This window comes from Aquarana catesbeiana, linkage group LG12, assembly GCF_042186555.1.
Source record: "Aquarana catesbeiana isolate 2022-GZ linkage group LG12, ASM4218655v1, whole genome shotgun sequence".
In the NCBI taxonomy this organism is placed as follows: domain Eukaryota; kingdom Metazoa; phylum Chordata; class Amphibia; order Anura; family Ranidae; genus Aquarana; species Aquarana catesbeiana.
In genome coordinates this window covers 6,860,540-6,882,008 of record NC_133335.1, presented here as the reverse complement: position 1 = coordinate 6,882,008, position 21,469 = coordinate 6,860,540, and positions in this window count along the sequence as shown.

Sequence of the window (21,469 nt, the reverse complement as noted above, 5' to 3'; positions counted from 1 at the left end):
ATCACTTGGAGGTGTAGTGTGGGTACAATGGATCATTGGGAGGTGTAGTGTGGGTACAATGGATCACTCGGAGGTGTAGTGTGGGTACAATGGATCACTCGGAGGTGTAGTGAGGGTACAATGGATCACTCGGAGGTGTAGTGTGGGTACAATGGATCACTCGGAGGTGTAGTGTGGGTACAATGGATCACTCGTAGTAGTGTGGGTACAATGGATCACTTGTAGTAGTGAGGGTACAATGGATCACTCGGAGGTGTAGTGTGGGTACAATGGATCACTCGGAGGTGTAGTGTGGGTACAATGGATCACTCGGAGGTGTAGTGTGGGTACAATGGATCACTCGTAGTAGTGAGGGTACAATGGATCACTCGGAGGTGTAGTGTGGGTACAATGGATCACTCGGAGGTGTAGTGAGGGTACAATGGATCACTCGGAGGGGTAGTGAGGGTACAATGGATCACTCGTAGTAGTAAGGGTACAATGTATCACTTGGAGGTGTAGTGTGGGTACAATGGATCTCTCGTAGTAGTGTGGGTACAATGGATCACTCGGAGGTGTAGTGTGGGTACAATGGATCACTCAGAGGTGTAGTGAGGGTATAATGGATCACTCGTAGTAGTGAGGGTACAATGGATCACTCGTAGTAGTGTGGGTACAATGGATCACTCGTAGTAGTGAAGGTACAATGGATCACTCGTAGTAGTGAGGGTACAATGGATCACTCGTAGTAGTGAAGGTACAATGGATCACTCGTAGTAGTGAAGGTACAATGGATCACTCGTAGTAGTGAGGGTACAATGGATCACTCGTAGTAGTGAGGGTACAATGGATCACTCGTAGTAGTGAAGGTACAATGGATCTCTCGTAGTAGTGAGGGTACAATGGATCACTCGTAGTAGTGAAGGTACAATGGATCACTCGGAGATGTAGTGTGGGTACAATGGATCTCTCGTAGTAGTGAAGGTACAATGGATCACTCGTAGTAGTGTGGGTACAATGGATCACTCGTAGTAGTGTGGGTACAATGGATCACTCGTAGTAGTGTGGGTACAATGGATCACTCGTAGTAGTGTGGGTACAATGGATCACTCGTAGTAGTGTGGGTACAATGGATCACTCGTAGTAGTGAAGGTACAATGGATCACTCGTAGTAGTGAGGGTACAATGGATCACTCGTAGTAGTGAAGGTACAATGGATCACTCGTAGTAGTGAGGGTACAATGGATCACTCGTAGTAGTGAGGGTACAATGGATCACTCGTAGTAGTGAAGGTACAATGGATCTCTCGTAGTAGTGAGGGTACAATGGATCACTCGTAGTAGTGAAGGTACAATGGATCACTCGTAGTAGTGAAGGTACAATGGATCACTCGTAGTAGTGAAGGTACAATGGATCACTCGTAGTAGTGAGGGTACAATGGATCACTCGTAGTAGTGAGGGTACAATGGATCACTCGTAGTAGTGAAGGTACAATGGATCACTTGTAGTAGTGAGGGTACAATGGATCACTCGTAGTAGTGAAGGTACAATGGATCACTTGTAGTAGTGAGGGTACAATGGATCACTCGTAGTAGTGAGGGTACAATGGATCACTCGGAGTGGCTCCAGTTGAGCTGTGTGACATTGTCATAGAATTACTGCTCCCTCGCTCTATAAAGAAAGTCATTTCACAAGAAGAATGAGACTCATAATTTCCGCCCCGTACGGAGCTCCCCTCTGTGCCGTCCCTTCACCAAATCCGATCCAATTTTTATTGAGGGAAGATAATTTATTTACAGTCACTCTCTGCACTCAGTGTCAGGGAAAGGATGGAGTCATGTGGTGGAGGATGCGGGGCGGGCAAACGTTTAGGGACCCGCACTGCTGTGAGGTTATTATATTTTCCTTGTCGGGGAAACGCTGATACTTTGTTTCTATTTCTCAGACACTTGAAAACAGAGCTAATTTGTTTTCTCTGTGCCGGCCTGCTGGCTGCAGATGAAATATACTGCTATTAGGACTATATGCAGACGGAGGAGTTGGTATGGTAACTGGGCAGACTGTCTGACACGCAGTGACCGCCTGGAGGCTTTTATCTTGTAAATAAATGCATCTCTCCTCTTCCCTGGGGGGGGGGGGCAAAGGGCAAATATATACCCAGGCTTCCGACATCACCGCCATGGTCCGCGTCTGGGAGCAGAAAACCAGGATAACCCTTCAGGAGGAATAAACACAAACAATAGTTATTGATGGTTCAAGTGTCTCTAATGCAAATAAATACGGAGAGGGTTTAGGACCTCTGTCAGGTATTTATTTCTGTCTGTGTCCCCTTTGGTAACATCATCTGCAGGGCCGCTGATAAGGCAGTACAACCAGCCCTCCTGTACTGGGCCCGGCCCCACCAGTTCAAAAGTGGGGGGGGTCCGGGCAGGAAGGCCGGGTTGTATTGCCTTATCGCTGACACCTCTTGTGGTTCAACCTGCAGCGATGCCGGCTTCAGTGGCGGCTGGTGCTCAATATTTGGGGGGGGGGGTGGGGGTGCAAACACCCCTGCCCCCCTACGGGAGATGAACGGTGGCGATTAGGTGTGAATGCAGCCCAAGGTTGCATTTACAGTATGTTTCCTAAATGTGTGCAAAATCGTGACACTTTTTTTTTTGGGCGCTGTGCTCGTAGGGCAGCCTATTCATTTCAACGGGCTACCCTACGTGCACTTCACCGCTTTGTCACGTGTTGGTTTTTTTCGCTCCTAAAATGTGGGGTGCCATTGACAATAAATGGCACTGCAAGGGTGACATACGTCTTTTGGGCGTTTGGTAAATGTGCGCAAAATCACTAAATTTTATGCAAGTTCGCAAAATGCTATTGTGCGAATGCAGCCCGAGCAGTGCCAGGACAAGGTCATCTAGAGCCCAGGGCAAACATGCCAAACTGCCCCCCCCCCCAAGATGTATGAGTATTATGTGTCAGAAAAAATCCCCCCACCAAGAAAGTGAGCACTAATCTGCATGCTTACCCCCTAAGCATATATTCTACCTCCTCCAATATAAATCCTCCCCCCCTCCCAGCACAAATTCCCCCCCCAATACCCTGTCCCAGTACAAATCCCCCCACCATTCTTCCCAACACAAATCCCCCTAAATCACCATTTTTACCACACTTACCCCCCAAATTTCCACTCCTAAAAACAATGCATACCCCCTGCCACCCCCCAACCCCTCTCTGTAAATTCCCCCTTCCAACACAAATCCTCTCCCCCTCAATCTCATTGCAGCACCCCCTCCCCCCCACCTCACATGATACCGCAGTGCCCAGAGCAGCCGCCCCTCCTCCTCCTTGTCCCAGCCCTGAGCCTAAGGATACATTCGCACCAGCGGCTGTGTTAGAATGCAGTGGCTTGTGTATGGTGGGCAGACAGCAGTGCCAATAATTGCTGCACATCGCACTGTTTCGCTTTTCAATAAAGTTTATTTAAAAAAAAAAAATGTCACGCAGTCATTGTGACAGACTCACCCGGGACAGAGGCTATTGGAGGGGACTGAATGCAAGCCTCTTGCCCACCGATTATGGGCCCTAGCATTTGGGGGAATGGTGCTCTCTGTGAGCTGTATACCTGGGGACCCTGGGGTTGGTGTTACTTTAAGTTCTGTTGGCTGTAGCGCTGTGCAAGGCGGTGGATTGCATTGCACTGAAAGAAAGTCGTGCGTGCAGTACTTTTTTTTTTTTTTTTTTCTCCCAGCACACGCCACCGCAACATGGTGCTGGGAACCGGTCAGGTAGGAGACGAGGCATTTTACCTTGTGCATCCCCGAAGGATGCAATAAGGCTTTGATCCCACTAGTGCGACTTTGATGTGACTTTCATGTAACTGGTCAGGTAGGAGACGAGGCATTTTACTTTGTCTTTTGGTGGGACTACACTGGAATAGCCACCCAACGCAGTCCTATCACACCTGCTGTGGAGACCTGCTGTGAAGAGGCCCTAAAGGCTTGTGCATCACGAAGAATACATGCCTGTACGTCACCATAGAATAAGTGACTGTGCATCACCGAAGAATACGCGCCTGTGTGTCACCGAAGAATACACGTCTGTGCGCCACCGAAGAATACACGTCTGTGCGCCACCGAAGAATACACGTCTGTGCGCCACCGAAGAATACACGTCTGTGCGCCACCGAAGAATACACGTCTGTGCGTCGCCGAAGAATACGCAACTGTGGGTCACCAAAAAATGCGCATCTGTGCGCCACCGAAGAATGCACGTCTGTACGTCACCAAAGAATAAGCGACTGTGGGTCAGCGAAGAATACGCGACTGTGCGTCAGCAAAGAATACGCGTCTGTGCGTCACTGAAGAATACGCGACTGGGGGTCACCGAAGAATATGCGACTGTGGGTCACCAAAGAATACACGTCTGTGCGCCACCAAAGAATACACGTCTGTGCACCACCAAAGAATACATGTCTGTGCGTCAGCGAAGAATACGCGGCTGTGGGTCACCGAAGAATGCGTATCTGTGCGCCACCGAAGAATACACGTCTGTGCGCCACCGAAGAATACACGTCTGTGCGCCACCGAAGAATACACGTCTGTGCGCCACCGAAGAATACACGTCTGTGCGCCACCGAAGAATACACGTCTGTGCGCCACCGAAGAATACACGTCTGTGCGCCACCGAAGAATACATGTCTGTGCGTCACCGAAGAAAACACGACTGTGCGTCACCGAAGAATGCGCATCTGTGTGCCACTGAAGAATACGCGACTGTGCTTCACCGAAGAATACGCGACTATGCGTCAGCAAAGAATACGCGACTGTGCGTCAGCAAAGAATACGCGACTGTGCGTCACCGAAGAAAACACGACTGTGCGTCACCGAAGAATACATTAAGACTCCGTTCCCACTAGCATAGCTCCCAACTGCTGTGGAGACCTGCTGTAAAGAGGCCTTAAAAGGCTTGTGCTTCACCGAAGAATACGCGCCTGTGTGTCACCAAAGAATACGCGACTGTGGGTCACCGAAGAATACGCATCTGTGCACCATTGAAGAATACACGTCTGTGCGTCAGCGAAGAATACGCGACTGTACGTCACCGAAGAATACGCGACTGTGCGTCACCGAAGAATACGCGACTGTGCGTCACCGAAGAATACGCGACTGTGCGTCACCGAAGAATACGCGACTGTGCGTCAGCGAAGGATACACGACTGTGCGTCACTGAAGAATACACGACTGTGCGTCACTGAAGGATACACGACTGTGCTTCAGTGAAGAATACACGACTGTGCGTCACTGGAGAATACACGACTGTGCGTCACCGAAGAATACATTAAGACTCCATTCCCACTAGTGTGACTCCAACATTGCTCCCACTAATGCGACTTTGGAGTGCAACTTTGATGTAACTGGTCAGGTAGGAGACGAGGCATTTTACCTTGTCTTGTGGTGGGACTGCACCGGAATAGCCGCCCAACGCAATCCTATCGCACCTGCTGTGAAGGGCCCTTGTTCACACCAGCGATTGTGCTTCATCAAAGGATACATTAAGGCCCCATTACCACTAGTGCGACTTTGAGCGACTTTGATGTAAAAGTTCAGGTAGGAGACAAGGCATTTTACCTTGTCTTGTGGTAGGACTACGCTGGTATAGGGGCCCTAAAGGCTTGTCCACACCAGTAATTGTGCATCACCGAAGGATACATGAAGACTCTGTTCCCAATAGTGCGACTCCAAAGTTGCTCCCACCAGTGCGACTTTGGAGTGCAACTTTGATGCAAATTTAAAGGAACTATTCAGATAGGAGAGAAGGCATTTGACCTTGTCTTGTGGTGGGACTGCGCTGGAATAGCTACCCTACCGCACCAGCTCTAAGGGGCCTAAAGGCTTGTTCACACCAGCGACTGTGCATCACTGAAGGATATATTAAGGCTCTGTTCCTAATAGTGAGACTTTCAAGAGCGACTTTGATGTGACAAGGCATTTTTCTTTGTTGTGTGATGGGACTGCGCCGGATTAGCCAATCGACGCTGTCCTACCGCACCTCCTGTGAAGGGGCCCTAAAGGCTTGTTCACAACGGCGATTGTGTATCGCCGAAGGGTAAATTAAGGCTCCTTTCCCACTAGTGCGACTCCAAAGTGACTTTACACTGTCTGGCACCCAAGTCTCAAAGTCGCATCAAAGGTGCGAGAACCTCGTCAAAGTCGATGCGACTTCAAGTCGCATAAATTGGACCGGGTGCCTTTGAAATCAGTGGGCTGCGACTTGTCATGCGACTTTGTGTCCAAGCCGCACTAGTGGGAATGGAACCTTAATGCATTGGTGCAAAATGCTGTCACTTATTTTGAATGGCACCCTGAAGCACCTGGCCAAAAGACAAAAAAACGATGCATGCACCTTTTTTTTTTGTTTGGGTACCACGCCACGGCGCATGTTAGTGCATTGATGTGCTGCAATGCAGGTCTGTTGGCAAGGTGGGTTAGAGCGCCATTTACCACCATGTCACGCCAGCGCATGTAACATGCATTGCTGTGCATAGCGGTCAATGTAAGTGTGAACGGGTCCCTAGCAGAGGAAGCGGCGTCCTCCTCCTGGCAGCGCTGTCTGGCAGAGGTATTGGAATCGCAGAAGCGGCTGGGCAGAATGACAGATCCCCGTAGCTGTCAGGCAGCTCCCATATGTGTACTTGAACTGCGGATTTATCAGTCTGCCCCGGAGCTCAGCTTTTCATTCAACACGCTCAGCGATCTGACGCCTGGTCGCAGGTCGCTCTTCTCGGATTAAAGAAAGGCTTTTTCGGCTGGAAGCAACGGTGACGATAAACACTTGGCGTCTCCTTGTCCCCAGACAGTTGTTTGGGAGTCTCATTTGGCTTCCAGCTATGGCCGATGCTCATGGCAGCTCCTCAGTATGTACTTAGTATCTGTTAGCGAGTACAGGCCGCAGTCATTTGGTTTTTTGGCTTCGGAAAAATTAGGCGTTTTGGAGTTTTTATTGGTTTTAAGGCACAAAAAGTTTCTGCAAAAATCAAGTATGTGATGTAATGGAAGCCTTGGTACAGTGCATTGGGAAAGTATTCACAGCACTTCACTTTTTCCACATATGTTACAGCCTTATTCCAAAATGGATTAAATTAATTATTTTCCTCAAAATTCTACAAACAATCCCCCATAATGACAACGTGAAAGAAGTTTGTTTGAAATGAAGAAAAAATGGGAGGAGTCTGTGATAATTATGTACATGGGAGGAGTCTGTGATAATTATGTACATGGTATTTTTTTTATTTTTGATACATTTGTAAACAAACTTCTTTCATGTTGTCATTATGGGGGATTGTTTGTAGAATTTTGAGGAAAATAATGTATTTAATCTGTTTTGGAATAAGGCTGTAACATAACAAAATGTGGAAAAAGTGAAGCGCTGTGAATACTTTACGGTTGCTCCTCCTAGAATAGTGAATCTTCCCCCAGCATCATGTTCTCTGTGGCCCCTTTGTTGCGGGGCCAGCTCCTGTCCTTGTTTATTACATCTGGAGTCGCTGGCCTGTAACTCAACTTTGGATGCGGTCGGGGAATGTGCGTTCTTGGAGGGGGATTGTGGGTAATTTGGGGGCATGATTTCTGGTTGAAGGGACAATAGCAGAGCCGTCCGTCTCCTTGGATGTCCCTACTGTCTGTAAACTCTCATCCCGCGCCGAACAATGAACGCACAGCGATGGAGAGGGACTGCTTCTCTGCGCTGGGGGACGCAGCACGCCGGTTACATAACACGTGAGGAACCCGTCCTGGGCTGCCGCTGTCATAGGAATGCTGATCACAAATTATATATATATATATATATATATATGTATGTATGTATGTATGTATGTATGTATGTATGTATGTATGTATATATATATATGTGTGTGTGTGTATATATATATATATATATATATATATATATATATATATATATATATATATATATATATATATATATATATATATATATATATATATATATATATATATATATATATATATATATATATGTATGTAAGCCTCAGACATGAAGTATGAACAAAGCACATCCCTCTATAGTGAGTACTTGTCTCAGTCCAGAGCACTAAGTGTCATTTCTGTCTGCTGCCTCCTTCTTCTGCTATCTGCTTGAGTCACTTCTGACAAGTTTTCCTGACACCAAGCGATAAAAGGTGACAGGAGAGGGAGTTCCAGCACATTGACAGCCTCAGCTCTATTGCTGTGTGGGGGTGTGTCCACTCCCTCCAATCAACTCTCAGAGCTCTCCTCACTGGGCTCTGCAGAGTGTAACTTCAGCTTCCACCCCCTCCCTCCCCTTTTTTTTTCTGAATGCTCAGACAAGCTTTATAATTCAGCACTTTGAACGGATGTAGATAAGACCGCAGATAAACAGGTACAACTTATGTAGGAGGATTTGTGTCATCACTGTGTATCTCAGGATGTCAGTCACTTCACTGGGTACATGTATGGGATTACAACCACTTTTGAAGGGTTCCTCCACTCTAAAGTCGGTTGTAGGTGGAGGGTAGTAAGCTAGGACAGCCCCTGGATTCTTATAGATTCCTGAATACTCCAATAGTGTGATTTCTCTTAAAAAAAAAAACAAAAAAAACCCCAAAACTCCCAGCTCTTTCCACCTTGAATGTTCATCTTCTCCATAAAATAAATCAAAGTCCAGCAAGGATGGTGGGAACCCATCATAATGGGCACAGCGGGTGTACAGACCCGGGAACTCAGCACAGGGATGGTGAGAACCCCTCATAATGAGCACAGCGGGTGTACAGACCCGGGAACTCAGCACAGGGATGGTGGGAACCCCTCATAATGGGCACAGCGGGTGTACAGACCTGGGAACTCAGCACAGGGATGGTGGGAACCCCTCGTAATGGGCACAGCGGGTGTACAGACCCGGGAACTCAGCACAGGGATGGTGAGAACCCCTCATAATGGGCACAGCGGGTGTACAGACCCGGGAACTCAGCACAGGGATGGTGAGAACCCCTCATAATGGGCACAGCGGGTGTACAGACCCGGGAACTCAGCACAGGGATGGTGAGAACCCCTCATAATGGGCACAGCGGGTGTACAGACCCGGGAACTCAGCACAGGGATGGTGGGAACCCCTCGTAATGGGCACAGCGGGTGTACAGACCCGGGAACTCAGCACAGGGATGGTGAGAACCCCTCATAATGGACACTGAAATCTCAGTTTTGGGTGGCCTAACCCTTTAATCAGATTCTGACTGAACCACGCTCATTTTATGTTCTTCTCTGATTGTGGTGGAGAGATGAGATCCTTCGGGGGATCACTATATAAATATTGGGAATAATAAATAGATTTACATAGCAGAGGCCCCCAGGTTGAGTTTTCACTCTTCATTTATATAGTGCGTGGATCAAACCGGCGCTCATCAGTGAAGGCTCCTCTCATTGATCTGGCACAGCGGGGAGGATCGCCCCTTTCCAGGCAAAGTTCCGGCATGCGGCCTGCTTCCCTTCTCTCAGCAGGATATTAGCCCATGGCACCAACCTAGGCCGGGGAGAGGGCGGATTAACCAGCAAGCTGCCTCTTGTTATTTCCTTCTCGGGAGTTTATACTTTTTACACATTCAGCCCGATGAATTATTTATCAGACTGCTTCCTTCTCACAACCGAAAAAAATATATCTAATCATAAGTTTGCTATTTCTGGCAGCGGAGGGCTGATTGGTGCTTGTCGGGAACAGCGTGCGGTAAAGTCTGCCTGTGCCGCCAAGTGCTTTAAGGGGAACTCCACACTGAGCAAATTTTTTTTTTTTTTTTTTAAGTTCTCTTGTGATGACCCTGCCGAACCTTTTCTACATGAAGGGCCATTTTTACCAGCATTAGAAAACGCCGTACCGGTGAACAACCGCGCCTTGTGGTCTTAATTCTCAATTATTACACTCATAGTTGTCCTGTTTTAATGGCAAATGAAACATATTAATTGTTATAGAATACCGTTATATTGCCGTTAGCCGTACAACTATATAATCATTTAGTCTGAAATAATAACTATTACTAACTAATAAATTATAGGTATTCGAATTTTCGAATTTCCAAATTTCAAATTTATTAATTTATTTAAAATAACGAATTTCAATCATAACGGATTTCGATCATAACGAATTTAGGTCATAACAAATGACCTGAAAAACAGAAAAAAACGAATGAAATTAAAACAACCAAATTTTTGTCTAGTGGGCAGTTGTGGTGCCGGGGACCCAGGGCACTACAGGGTGGAGCCCAGGCCTGGAATGTGTTCCAGCCCTGGGCCCTGGGACTCCATGGGACCCCTCCCGGGACATACTTCAAATGGTGGGACGGTCCCGCGGATATCCGGGATGGTTGGGAGGTATGCAGAGGGACCTCAGATCCCCCATTCAGTACAGCTCCACCTCAGTACAAATTCCCCCTGCAGTACAGATCTCCCCCCCCCCCCAGTACCCCAGAACCCCCCCTCTTTAGTATAGAGCTCCCTCCGCAGTACAGATCTTCCACCAGTATAGAGCTGCACTCAGTATTGATCACCTCCCTCCCATTCCCAGTTCAGCTCCCCTCCCAAGTGCATATCTCCCATTTAGGGACCACTTCAGTGAGATTTCAAAGCCGCAGATCGGTGCGATTTGCACCTCCTGGTTTCATTGCAGCTTGCAACTACATTTAACAGAAGTCTATGCAAATTGTAATGAAATTAGAAAAAAAAGCAGTGCAGGAACCTTTTTCAAAGTCACTGCAACATGAGTCGCGCCAATTTGAATGGTGCCAATGCCGGCAATGGTGTGCAACTTGTCATGAAATGTCAAATCGCATGACAAATCGCACCGGTGTGCACAAGGGCTTAATCAGTGTTAGTACTTCGCAGAGTTTAGGAAAGTCATGTTTTTACACTAAGACTGGAGAAACATCCTCTGCACTGTAATCAACTGACGTAAAATAGCGTTGAATTCAACTTCTGTGTCTTAATGATGAGTTAAGCTGCCTGTGGATGGTACCAAGTCAGCAGGTGACCATTCTGTCTGGACAGAATTGGCCCAAGGAGGTATATCAAGGCATAAAGCGCCATTTGAAACAGCATATACACCATAAATCTTTTCTTTAGTAGGTTTGGCATCATGCCACACTGTATACAGTTTCTATAGAAAAATCGTTTTTTTGGAGACTCGGCTACAAAGTTTTGTTTTTTTTGGAGATCCTGCTGGTGACATCACTTCCTGTTAAGCCACCGCCTCACGACTAGCAACAGTGTTGTCAGCCTGCCATGCATGCCCCTTCAGTTGCTTGTTGGACTACCTGGTAGGTAGGAATCTTGTCATGCATATCCATAACTTGCACTTCCTTCCTTCTGAGAATGCTAATTGAAGTGCTGTCATGCCGGTCCTGCTAATTGCAGTGCTGTCATGCCGGACCTGCAAGTTCAACTCTTTTCATTTTTTTTTCCCACTTTACTTTTTGGAAGAAGAACTTGGGAGTTGGATGAAGAGCGGTGAGGCAGAAGCAATTATTTTTCAGCCAGGGCGGTGGAGTTCTATATAGTTTTATACATATAGACGGCTGGAGCTTTGTGCTTGTCTGGCGCTCTCCTGGGGGACGGTGTGAGCCGGGGGACGTGATCAGCTCATTTCTCTTCTTCTTCTGCATACTCTGAAATAAGTAGGTGCCTAATGTTCTCAGCGTAACACAGCGAGGAGGGTAAATACCATCAGAAACTCACACTGAGATCCTCTTCCCTGACTGATGGAGAAAGCGGCGGAGGAATAATGAGCGGGTTCTCTCAGCCGATCTCCTGCGCTGACCGAGGATCTGCCTGTCTTCTGCTGTGCCGCATTATCTTTTGTGTTCACACTCTGGTACCTGGCCGCATACTCAGAAATAATGATGTTTGCAGACAATTTCAAATACAGCAGGAACCCTGATTTGCAGAGTGATTCAGGAACAGGCGCACGACTGGGGGAAGAACTTCCACGGCGAGAAATGTAAATTTATACCGCTCCACCAAAAATAAATATCCGGGAGACTTTCTCAATCATGACACCGTCTCAGAGCTCCCAATAATATTATTTAGCGCTAACCCCATATGAGCTGCTGATTTTAACTGGTTCTTCCAGTAGCACCCCTCTGACACCCCAAGGGCAAGATAGCACCTCCAGAGGCCAGGGGTGGGCTAACATTTCACCTCGAGTTTAAAATGGGGAACTGAGAAAGGACATTGGGCGCCAATCCCTTTTGACTTTTTAAAGTTTTATTGCAGAACACTTAAGGGGGTGAGGGTTAGGGGTTCCAGATACCGTAGCGCAGTGGTTTCCAAACTGCAGCCCGGGGGTCAAATTGCGGCCCTTTGCTTGCCTTTATCCGGCCCTTGGGCCAATATTCCATCCACTGACACTAACATTCGGTCACTATTGCTTCCACTGACACCAACGATGGGTCAGAATTCCTTCCACTGACGCCAACGACGGGTCAGAATTCCTTCCACTGATGCCAACGACGGGTCGGAATTCCTTCCACTGACGCCAACGACGGGTCGGAATTCCTTCCACTGACGCCAACGACGGGTCGGAATTCCTTCCACTGACGCCAACGACGGGTCGGAATTCCTTCCACTGACGCCAACGACGGGTCGGAATTCCTTCCACTGACGCCAATGACGGGTCGGAATTCCTTCCACTGACGCCAACGACGGGTCGGAATTCCTTCCACTGACGCCAACGACGGGTCGGAATTCCTTCCACTGACGCCAACGACGGGTCGGAATTCCTTCCACTGACGCCAACGACGGGTCGGAATTCCTTCCACTGACGCCAACGACGGGTCGGAATTCCTTCCACTGACGCCAACGACGGGTCGGAATTCCTTCCACTGACGCCAACGACGGGTCGGAATTCCTTCCACTGACGCCAACGACGGGTCGGAATTCCTTCCACTGACGCCAACGACGGGTCGGAATTCCTTCCACTGACGCCAACGACGGGTCGGAATTCCTTCCACTGACGCCAACGACGGGTCGGAATTCCTTCCACTGACGCCAACGACGGGTCGGAATTCCTTCCACTGACGCCAACGACGGGTCGGAATTCCTTCCACTGACGCCAACGACGGGTCGGAATTCCTTCCACTGACGCCAACGACGGGTCGGAATTCCTTCCACTGACGCCAACGACGGGTCGGAATTCCTTCCACTGACGCCAACGACGGGTCGGAATTCCTTCCACTGACGCCAACGACGGGTCGGAATTCCTTCCACTGACGCCAACGACGGGTCGGAATTCCTTCCACTGACGCCAACGACGGGTCGGAATTCCTTCCACTGACGCCAACGACGGGTCGGAATTCCTTCCACTGACACCAACGACGGGTCGGAATTCCTTCCACTGACACCAACGACGGATCGGAATTCCTTCCACTGACACCAACAATGGGGCACTGTTTACTCCCACTGGACGCCAGGACATTTTCTACTCCCACTGGCCACAGTCCGACTCCCCCTCCCCCCAAATTCTGAAGGGCAGTAAACTAGCCCTTTGTTTAGAAAGTTTGGAGACCCCTGCCATAGTGGAACACTTAGATCAATGTCCAGCTTCACAGCGTCAGAACCTTTTAAGCCGACCCGGCAACGCGGTAACCCCAAATTTCAGTGTGTCCTCCAAGTGAGTCACGAGGCCCTTCTGAGAGACCAGCCTTCTTCTTGGCTCTCTCCAGCAAGGGGTCTCTTCCATGGCACACCTTCCTTCAGACCGGGCAGGACAGCCTCAGGACCACTTAAGCACACGTTAGACTATTGGGCCAAACAGCAGAGCTCCACCAAGCAGCACCTCCCTAGGCCTCAGCCCAGGGGATAAGAGCAAGCACATGGCCTGTCCCAAATATTGTATATCCTTCCCCAGCATGCACCAGTGGCATAAACCTCCTACTGGATTGGCTGAAGAAAATATAAATATTCATAACTGAAGTTTTGTTTGAAATCTCATACTATGACCAGTAATATCAGTGACATCTACCGGCAATAGTGAGAAATCACAAGTCAACTTAGGGAAAACCAGGTGAAAAACTATACAATCAGTCTGAGCTAACTACAGCCCAGCCAAAAACTACATTGACATAGTAGACCATGTTTAGGACAAGGGGGGCTACAAATGCAGAGGCTACCAATCGCACAGGCATTCACTCTGGCTCCATTAAATAGCCTAGGGGGAGGGGGCCAACGCTCCCGCTAGACAAACTAGGCAGCCCCCTAGGGTGCACTACTGCCTAGAGGGCGCAGCCACGGCCCACTGACTTTCCCATTAGCCTGGCTGAAGAACACGAGGCGATAGAGGGGAGGCAGAGGAGGCAGGCATGAGATCAGTGGAGGAGGCGGGCACAGCTGGGGTAGCGGAGGAGGCGAGCATGAGGTCAAGGGAAGAAGCGGGCACAGCTAGGGAGGTGGAGGAAGCAGGCATGAGGTCAGCGGAGGAGGCGGGCACAGCTGGGGAAGCGGGCATGAGGTCAGCGGAGGAGGGGGGCACAGCTGGGGAGGCGGAGGAGGTGGGCATGAGGTCAGCGGAGGAGGGGGGCACAGCTGGGGAGGCGGAGGAGGTGGGCATGAGGTCAGCGGAGGAGGGGGGCACAGCTGGGGAGGTGGAGGAGGTGGGCATGAGGTCAGCGGAGGAGGGGGGCACAGCTGGGGAAGCGGGCATGAGGTCAGTGGAGGAGGGGGGCACAGCTGGGGAGGCGGAGGAGGTGGGCATGAGGTCAGCGGAGGAGAGGGGCACAGCTGGGGAAGCAGTAGAGGTGGGACTCTGAATGTAGCCACTCTCCAATCCTGTCACCTGCGTGGCTCTAGGCAAGACTAATGAAACCCCTTCTGGGCGGGCGGTGGGTGGGAGTGTTAGTCTTGCCATGTGCGCAAAATAGGTAAGCATCAGGCAGGGAGGTCTTTTTAAGATTTATTGCTTGTAGTTGTAACTGGAGAGGGGCTGGGGTGGGATGGGATACTCCATAAATGTTAATGTGTAACTGGAGGACACACTTCACTAGGTGGAACTTCTTTGAACAGTCCGTAAGCCAAAAACAAAGAAGTAGGACAGAATTGAGACCCTATAAGAGCCGTCTTAGAGAGAGCAGTCTACAAGGGGGGCTAAAAAGAAGCCGTCCAGCGCAGGCCCCCAGTCTGAATTGTCAGAGATCTTGTTATTGAAGGATGCTCTTTGATTTTGCATTCTTCTGATGTCCTCTATCTTATGGTAAGTCGGTGGAAGTTCAGATTTCCATTCCAATGACAAAAGGTACTTGTCGGTTGTTAATATGTGTGATATACCAAGCTGTGTCCTGTGCGCTGTGCGGAGTACGGCATCCAGCGCCTCACTGTTAAGGTGATAATAGCGTGTCTGGCCGCAGGGCGGTAATAAATGGAGAAAAAGAGATTAGTTTGGTGGAATCGCGGACGGTTTTACGATTGTGAAATATTATTCTCTTTAGCTGCATTCTATTATCAGCCAGTTCCCTCAGTCATAGCTTTAAATACTATGGGAGCTGTGCTACATTTACCACATATATAAATGTTACAAAAGGTCGTCAAGGACTAATCCATCGCCATGGTATGGGAAGGCGACTTCAGCGTATAAGATGCATTGACAGGCATTAAGTTAGAGAGGACCTATACTGTGGAAGCCCCCCCCCCAAGAAACAAGGAGTGGGCAAAGGACTAGTCATCAGTATTTTCCTATTACTGATTCGCCATGCCTTGTTCTGCCCTGTGCCTCGCTGTTGAAGTCGCCATAGTGGTAGAAGCAGGGCTTTGCTTTCTCATATCTAAGTTGTGCCCTGATTTCTGGTGGGGTAATGATAAAGTTGGAGGATGCACAGATCCACGTAATGGATAAAGCAGAAGCAGGGAGATCATTGCACTGCAGGTCCTCATTTACAGCTTCCTCTCCTGAAAGTGAGTAGCACAGTGGTGACATCGCCAAATCTCACTCCAGATCTCTTGAGGCCACCAGGCTTAGACACAGGGAAATCCTTGCATTGCCGGTCCTCTCCGGCATGAAGAGCAGTGAGCAGTGCAGTAGTGACAACACAAGGTGCCCCTCCAAATTTTCTGAGGCTACCATGTTTGGAAGCAGGGAGAGCCTTCCACGGTAGGTCCTCAGGTACAACATCCTCTCTAGCAAGGAGAATAATGAGCAGCACAGTAGTGACATCACCAAATCTCACCCCAAATCTCTGGAGGCTACCAGGCTTGGAAGCAGAGAGATCCTTGCACTGCAGGTCTTCGGGTACAGCTTCCTCTCCAGCAAGGAGAACAGTGAGCAGTACAGTAGTGACATCACCAAATCTCACCCTAAATCTCCTGAGGCTACCAGGCTTGGAAGCAGGGACATCCTTGCATTGCCAGTCCTCAAGTACAGCTTCCTCTCCAGCAAGGAGAACAATGAGCAGTAAAATAGTGACATCACCAAATTTCACTCCAAATCTCTTGAGACTACCAGGCTTGGAAGAAGATAGATCCATTTACTGCAGGTCATCAGGTACAACATCCTCTCCAGCAAGGAGAACAGTGAGTAAAACAGTATTAACAGCACCAGTTAGCCCTCCAAATCTTCGGAGGCTACCATGTTTGGAAGCAGGGAGATCCTTGCACTGCAGATCCTCGGGTACAGCTTCCTCTCCAGTAAGGAGAACAATGAGCAGCAATGTAGTGGCATCACCAAATCTCACTCCACATCTCTCGAGGCTACCAGGTTTGGAAGCAGGGAAATCCTTGCACTGAAGGCCCTTAGGTACAGCTTCTTCTCCAGCAAGGGGAACAGTGAGCAGCACAGTAGTGACCTCACCAAATCTCACTCCACATTTCTTGAGACTGCAAGGCTTGGAAGCAGGGAGATCCTCACACTGCAGATATTCAGGTACAGCTTCTTTTCCAGCAAGGAGAACAGCGAGCAGCAAAGTGGTGACATCACCAAACCTTACTTCAAATTTGGTGAGACTATCAGTCACAGGCAGCAGTGCCTTATGCCGCGTACACACGGTCGGACTTTTCGTCTACAAAAGTCCAACGGACGCCGACGGACTAAAGCTGGCTGGTAATCCGATCGTGTGTGGGCTTCTCCGGACTTTCAGCAGACTTTTTCAGCCTCAAATCCGACGGACTTTAGATTTGAAACATGCTTCAAATCTTTACGTCGTAACTACGACGGACCCCGAAATCCGCTCGTCTGTGTGCTAGTCCGACGGACAAAAACCCATGCTAGGGCAGCTATTGGCTACTGGCTATGAACTTCCTTATTTTAGTCCGGTGTACGTCATCACGTACGAATCCGTCGGACTTTTGTGTGGTCGTGTGTAGGCAAGTCCGTTCGTTAGAAAGTCTGCTGCAAGTCCGCCGAAAGTCCGCAGGAAGTCTGTCGGACAGGCTGTCGGACTTTTGTAGACGAAAAGTCCGACCGTGTGTACGCGGCATTAGATGTTCTCACACTGCACATGCTGCATACATCTATGGGGCTACAGAATTAGATGTGCCTAGGCACTGGAAGTGCACTGCTATTTTTTTATGGGAAATTTTTCAGGAACATAGGACATTTATATTTTAGTCCAGGTCCACTTTAATGTATCACTAAAGGCAAAAGGTCTTTTTAGCTTTGGATAGAGTACAGAGGGATTAGACGCCCTGTCAGGCTTATATTGCTGCCTGTACTCCGGTTCGTGAGATTCTCCCTCTCTTTGTCATGTTTTTTCATTATCAGTGAAAGAAAAGAGCATCCCTAATAAAAATAAAAAACATAAAAAAAGTTTTGCCTTTTAGTTCTACAGTATTTTAAGTCCACCAGAACTCCTCATGCTTTAATGTGAATGTATTGTGTAATCTATTGAACATTGTCTCTGTTCTGTACACTTTGTAATATTCCAGTGCACTTGCTGCAGGCTTTTAATAGACGTTCTGAGTTCAGTACTGTAACTGCATAATTGTGCCTAGTTTATTTATAAGAGACATTGTACATCTTCAGTGTCTTTTCAAATAGGGTGGTATGTCACTAAAGTTGAGAGTCCCCGTGCTGTTAACCTAAAGATATTTCTGGGGATGCTGGTCATCTGACCTCAAGCTCTATGCAGACTACTGGGTGAGGTAATGAACAAATTACAGGAGATGAGGGCTGGGGATTAGGGCAAATCTTGTCTTGAGGACTGCTCTGATAAAGGGCTGGGATGATGACACTGCTTGGGTGGAGGGTTGAGCTGATAGCACTGCTTGGATGGAGGGTTGAGCTGATGGCACTGCTTGGATGGAGGGTTGAGCTGATGGCACTGCTTGGATGGAGGGTTGAGCTGATGGCACTGCTTGGATGGAGGGTTGATCTGATAGCACTGCTTGGATGGAGGGTTGATCTGATAACACTGCTTGGATGGAGGGTTGAGCTGATGGCACTGCTTGGATGGAGGGTTGAGCTGATGGCACTGCTTGGATGGAGGGTTTGAGCTGATAGCACTGATTGGATGGAGGGTTGATCTGATAGCACTGCTTGGATGGAGGGTTGATCTGATAGCACTGCTTTGATGGAGGGTTGATCTGATAGCACTGCTTGGATGGAGGGTTGTGCTGAAAGCATTGCTAGATGTCATCATGTGGCTACAACCCAACATGCGGTCATGATAGTTTATACTTCATGCTCAGTGAGCTGATAGCACTGCTTGGATGAAGGGTTGAGGTGATAGCACTGCTTGGATGGAGGGTTGAGGTGATAGCACTGCTTGGATGGAGGGTTGAGGTGATAGCATTGCTTGGATTGGGGGGGTTCAGGTGATGGTACTTCTTGGATGGAGGATTGAGCTGATCGCACTGCTCGGATAAAGGGCTGAATTGATAGCACTGCTTGGATGGAGGGTTGAGGTGATAGCACTGCTTGGACGGGAGGGTTGAGCAGATGGCACTGCTTGGATGGGGGGAGTTCAGGTGATGGCACTTCTTGGATGGAGGGTTGTCCTGATAACACTGCTTGGATGGAGGGTTGTCCTGATAGCACTGCTTGGATGGAGGGTTGTGCGATAGCACTGCTTGGATGGAGGGTTGTCCTGATAGCACTGCTTGGATGGAGGGTTGTCCTGATAGCACTGCTTGGATGGAGGGTTGTCCTGATAGCACTGCTTGGATGGAGGGTTGTCCTGATAGCACTGCTTGGATGAAGGGTTGTCCTGATAGCACTGCTTGGATGGAGGGTTGTCCTGATAGCACTGCTTTGATGGAAAGTTGTGCTGATAGCACTGCTTGGATTGAGGGTAGTGCTGATAGCAGTGCTTGTATTGAGGGTAGTGCTGATAGCAGTGCTTGGATTGAGGGTAGTGCTGATAGCACTTGTAGATGTGTACACCTGTGCGTGCCCTTTAGCTGGTGTTGGCCATACTCATTTGGTCCCCAGGTTCTGAAGAGTTCTGCTTGTCTGTATTTATAAATTCCTCCCCATGTTTAATGGAGGCATACAGAACCAGGGTAAGTAGGGGGGATCCAGTGTTGGAAGCGCTTTTAATGACCGCATTTTCTGTGCAGCCCCTCCAGCTTGGGTTCGATCATGTGATGTCAGTCACCCCTACAGCACTGCAGCACTCGCTGTTCTGCTGGCACCATGTCTGAGACCAAAGGAGCGCCCTTCATCCCGGGAATAGCAATGAGGCAGAATCACTGCATCAAACAGACAACCATATTAATATTTTATCATATGGCCGCGCTGTCCATTCCGACTGCATGGCAACTCTTCATTTATTTAGTTAGTTTGCTTTAAAGTGAATCAGCTCTCTTTTTTTTCAAAGGTATTTTAGTCACCTCAGAACATAATCAAATTCATGGAATAATTCGTAGTAATGTAGGTTGGGAGTTTTTAGGAATATATACATTTTTTGGTCGATTTTTATTGTATATTTTTGGAAACTAATACCATTTGATTATTTCCAAAAATGTGTTTTTCTTTTTTTTTTTTTAATTTTTTTAATCTTTTTTTTTTAAGGGGGAACACATGGCGCTCAGCCATAATAGCAGGTTAGTCTTTATAATAAGAGCACCCGGGATCACAGATAGGGGGTGGATGCTCTTTGTCACCAGTGGTAGGCTTAGAACCCCTTTTAACCCCTTCAATACTGTACACTTTCACCCCCTTCCTGCCCAGGCCAATTTTCAGCTTTCAGCGCTCTCACACTTTGAATGACAATTGCGCAGTCATGCAACACTGCACCCAAATGACATTTTTATAATTTTTTTTTATTTGATACAGATAGAGCTTTCTTTTGGTGGTATTTATTCACTGCTGGGGTTTTAATTTTTTGCTAATTTTCAAACAAAAAAAACCTTTTTCTTAGTCTGTTATACAATTTAGCAAATAAGTCATTTTTCTTCTACACTGATGGGCACAGATGAGGAAGCATCAGTGGCGGCCCGTCCATTAGGGGCGCCCGGGCTCCTCCCCCTCTCTCCACACCACCCCCTATATGAATAATGGATAGATTCGTGCATAGCATGAATCTATCCATGGCCGCCGCTGCCACCCCCTATTCAGGCGTCCAGCCCCTTTCAGGGCGCCTGAATTACAGCGGTGGGTGTGTTTTTTTTTTTTTGTTGAAGCACCTGATTAGAGCCAGAGGCTCTAATAGACTTCAAAATAGGGTCGGCTTGGAGCGCAGGGCATTGCGCCATCAGTCCACCTAGGTGTGGCAACAGCGAATGAATATTCGCTGTTGTAACACTGATCCTTATTCCGGCCAATCAGAAGCAGCTCTGCGACCCATTTTCCGATAGGCCGAAAAGAGAAGAGCCCCAATTGGCCGCCGAGGAGGAGGGAGGAAACTGAAGCCGTCGATGCCCGTGGAAAGCAGGGAAAGGGAGAGCCATCGCTAGCGCCAAGGAGCAAGGGAAGCCGCCGGTGAAGCACTGCATAGATCGGGTAAGTGCACCTGACCTACCTACTGACCGCCAGTGGGGGGGTTGGTGGTTCCCCCCCCCCAAAATCACCAGGCCGCCACTGGGATGCATTGATAGGCACCACTGATGGGCATTGATAAGCTGCACTGATGGGCCCTGATAAGCTGCAATGATCTGTACTGATGGGCACTGATAAGCTGCAATGATCTGTACTAATGGGTGCTGATAAGCTGCAATGATCTGTACTGATGGGCACTGATAAGCTGCAATGATCTGTACTAATGGGTGCTGATAAGCTGCAATGATCTGTACTGATGGGTGCTGATAAGCTGCAATGATCTGTACTAATGGGTGCTGATAAGCTGCAATGATCTGTACTAATGGGTGCTGATAAGCTGCAATGATCTGTACTGATGGGTGCTGATAAGCTGCAATGATCTGTACTGATGGGTGCTGATAAGCTGCAATGATCTGTACTGATGGGCACTGATAAGCTGCAATGATCTGTACTGATGGGCGCTGATAAGCTGCAATGATCTGTACTGATCTATACTGATGGGCACTGATAAGCTGCAATG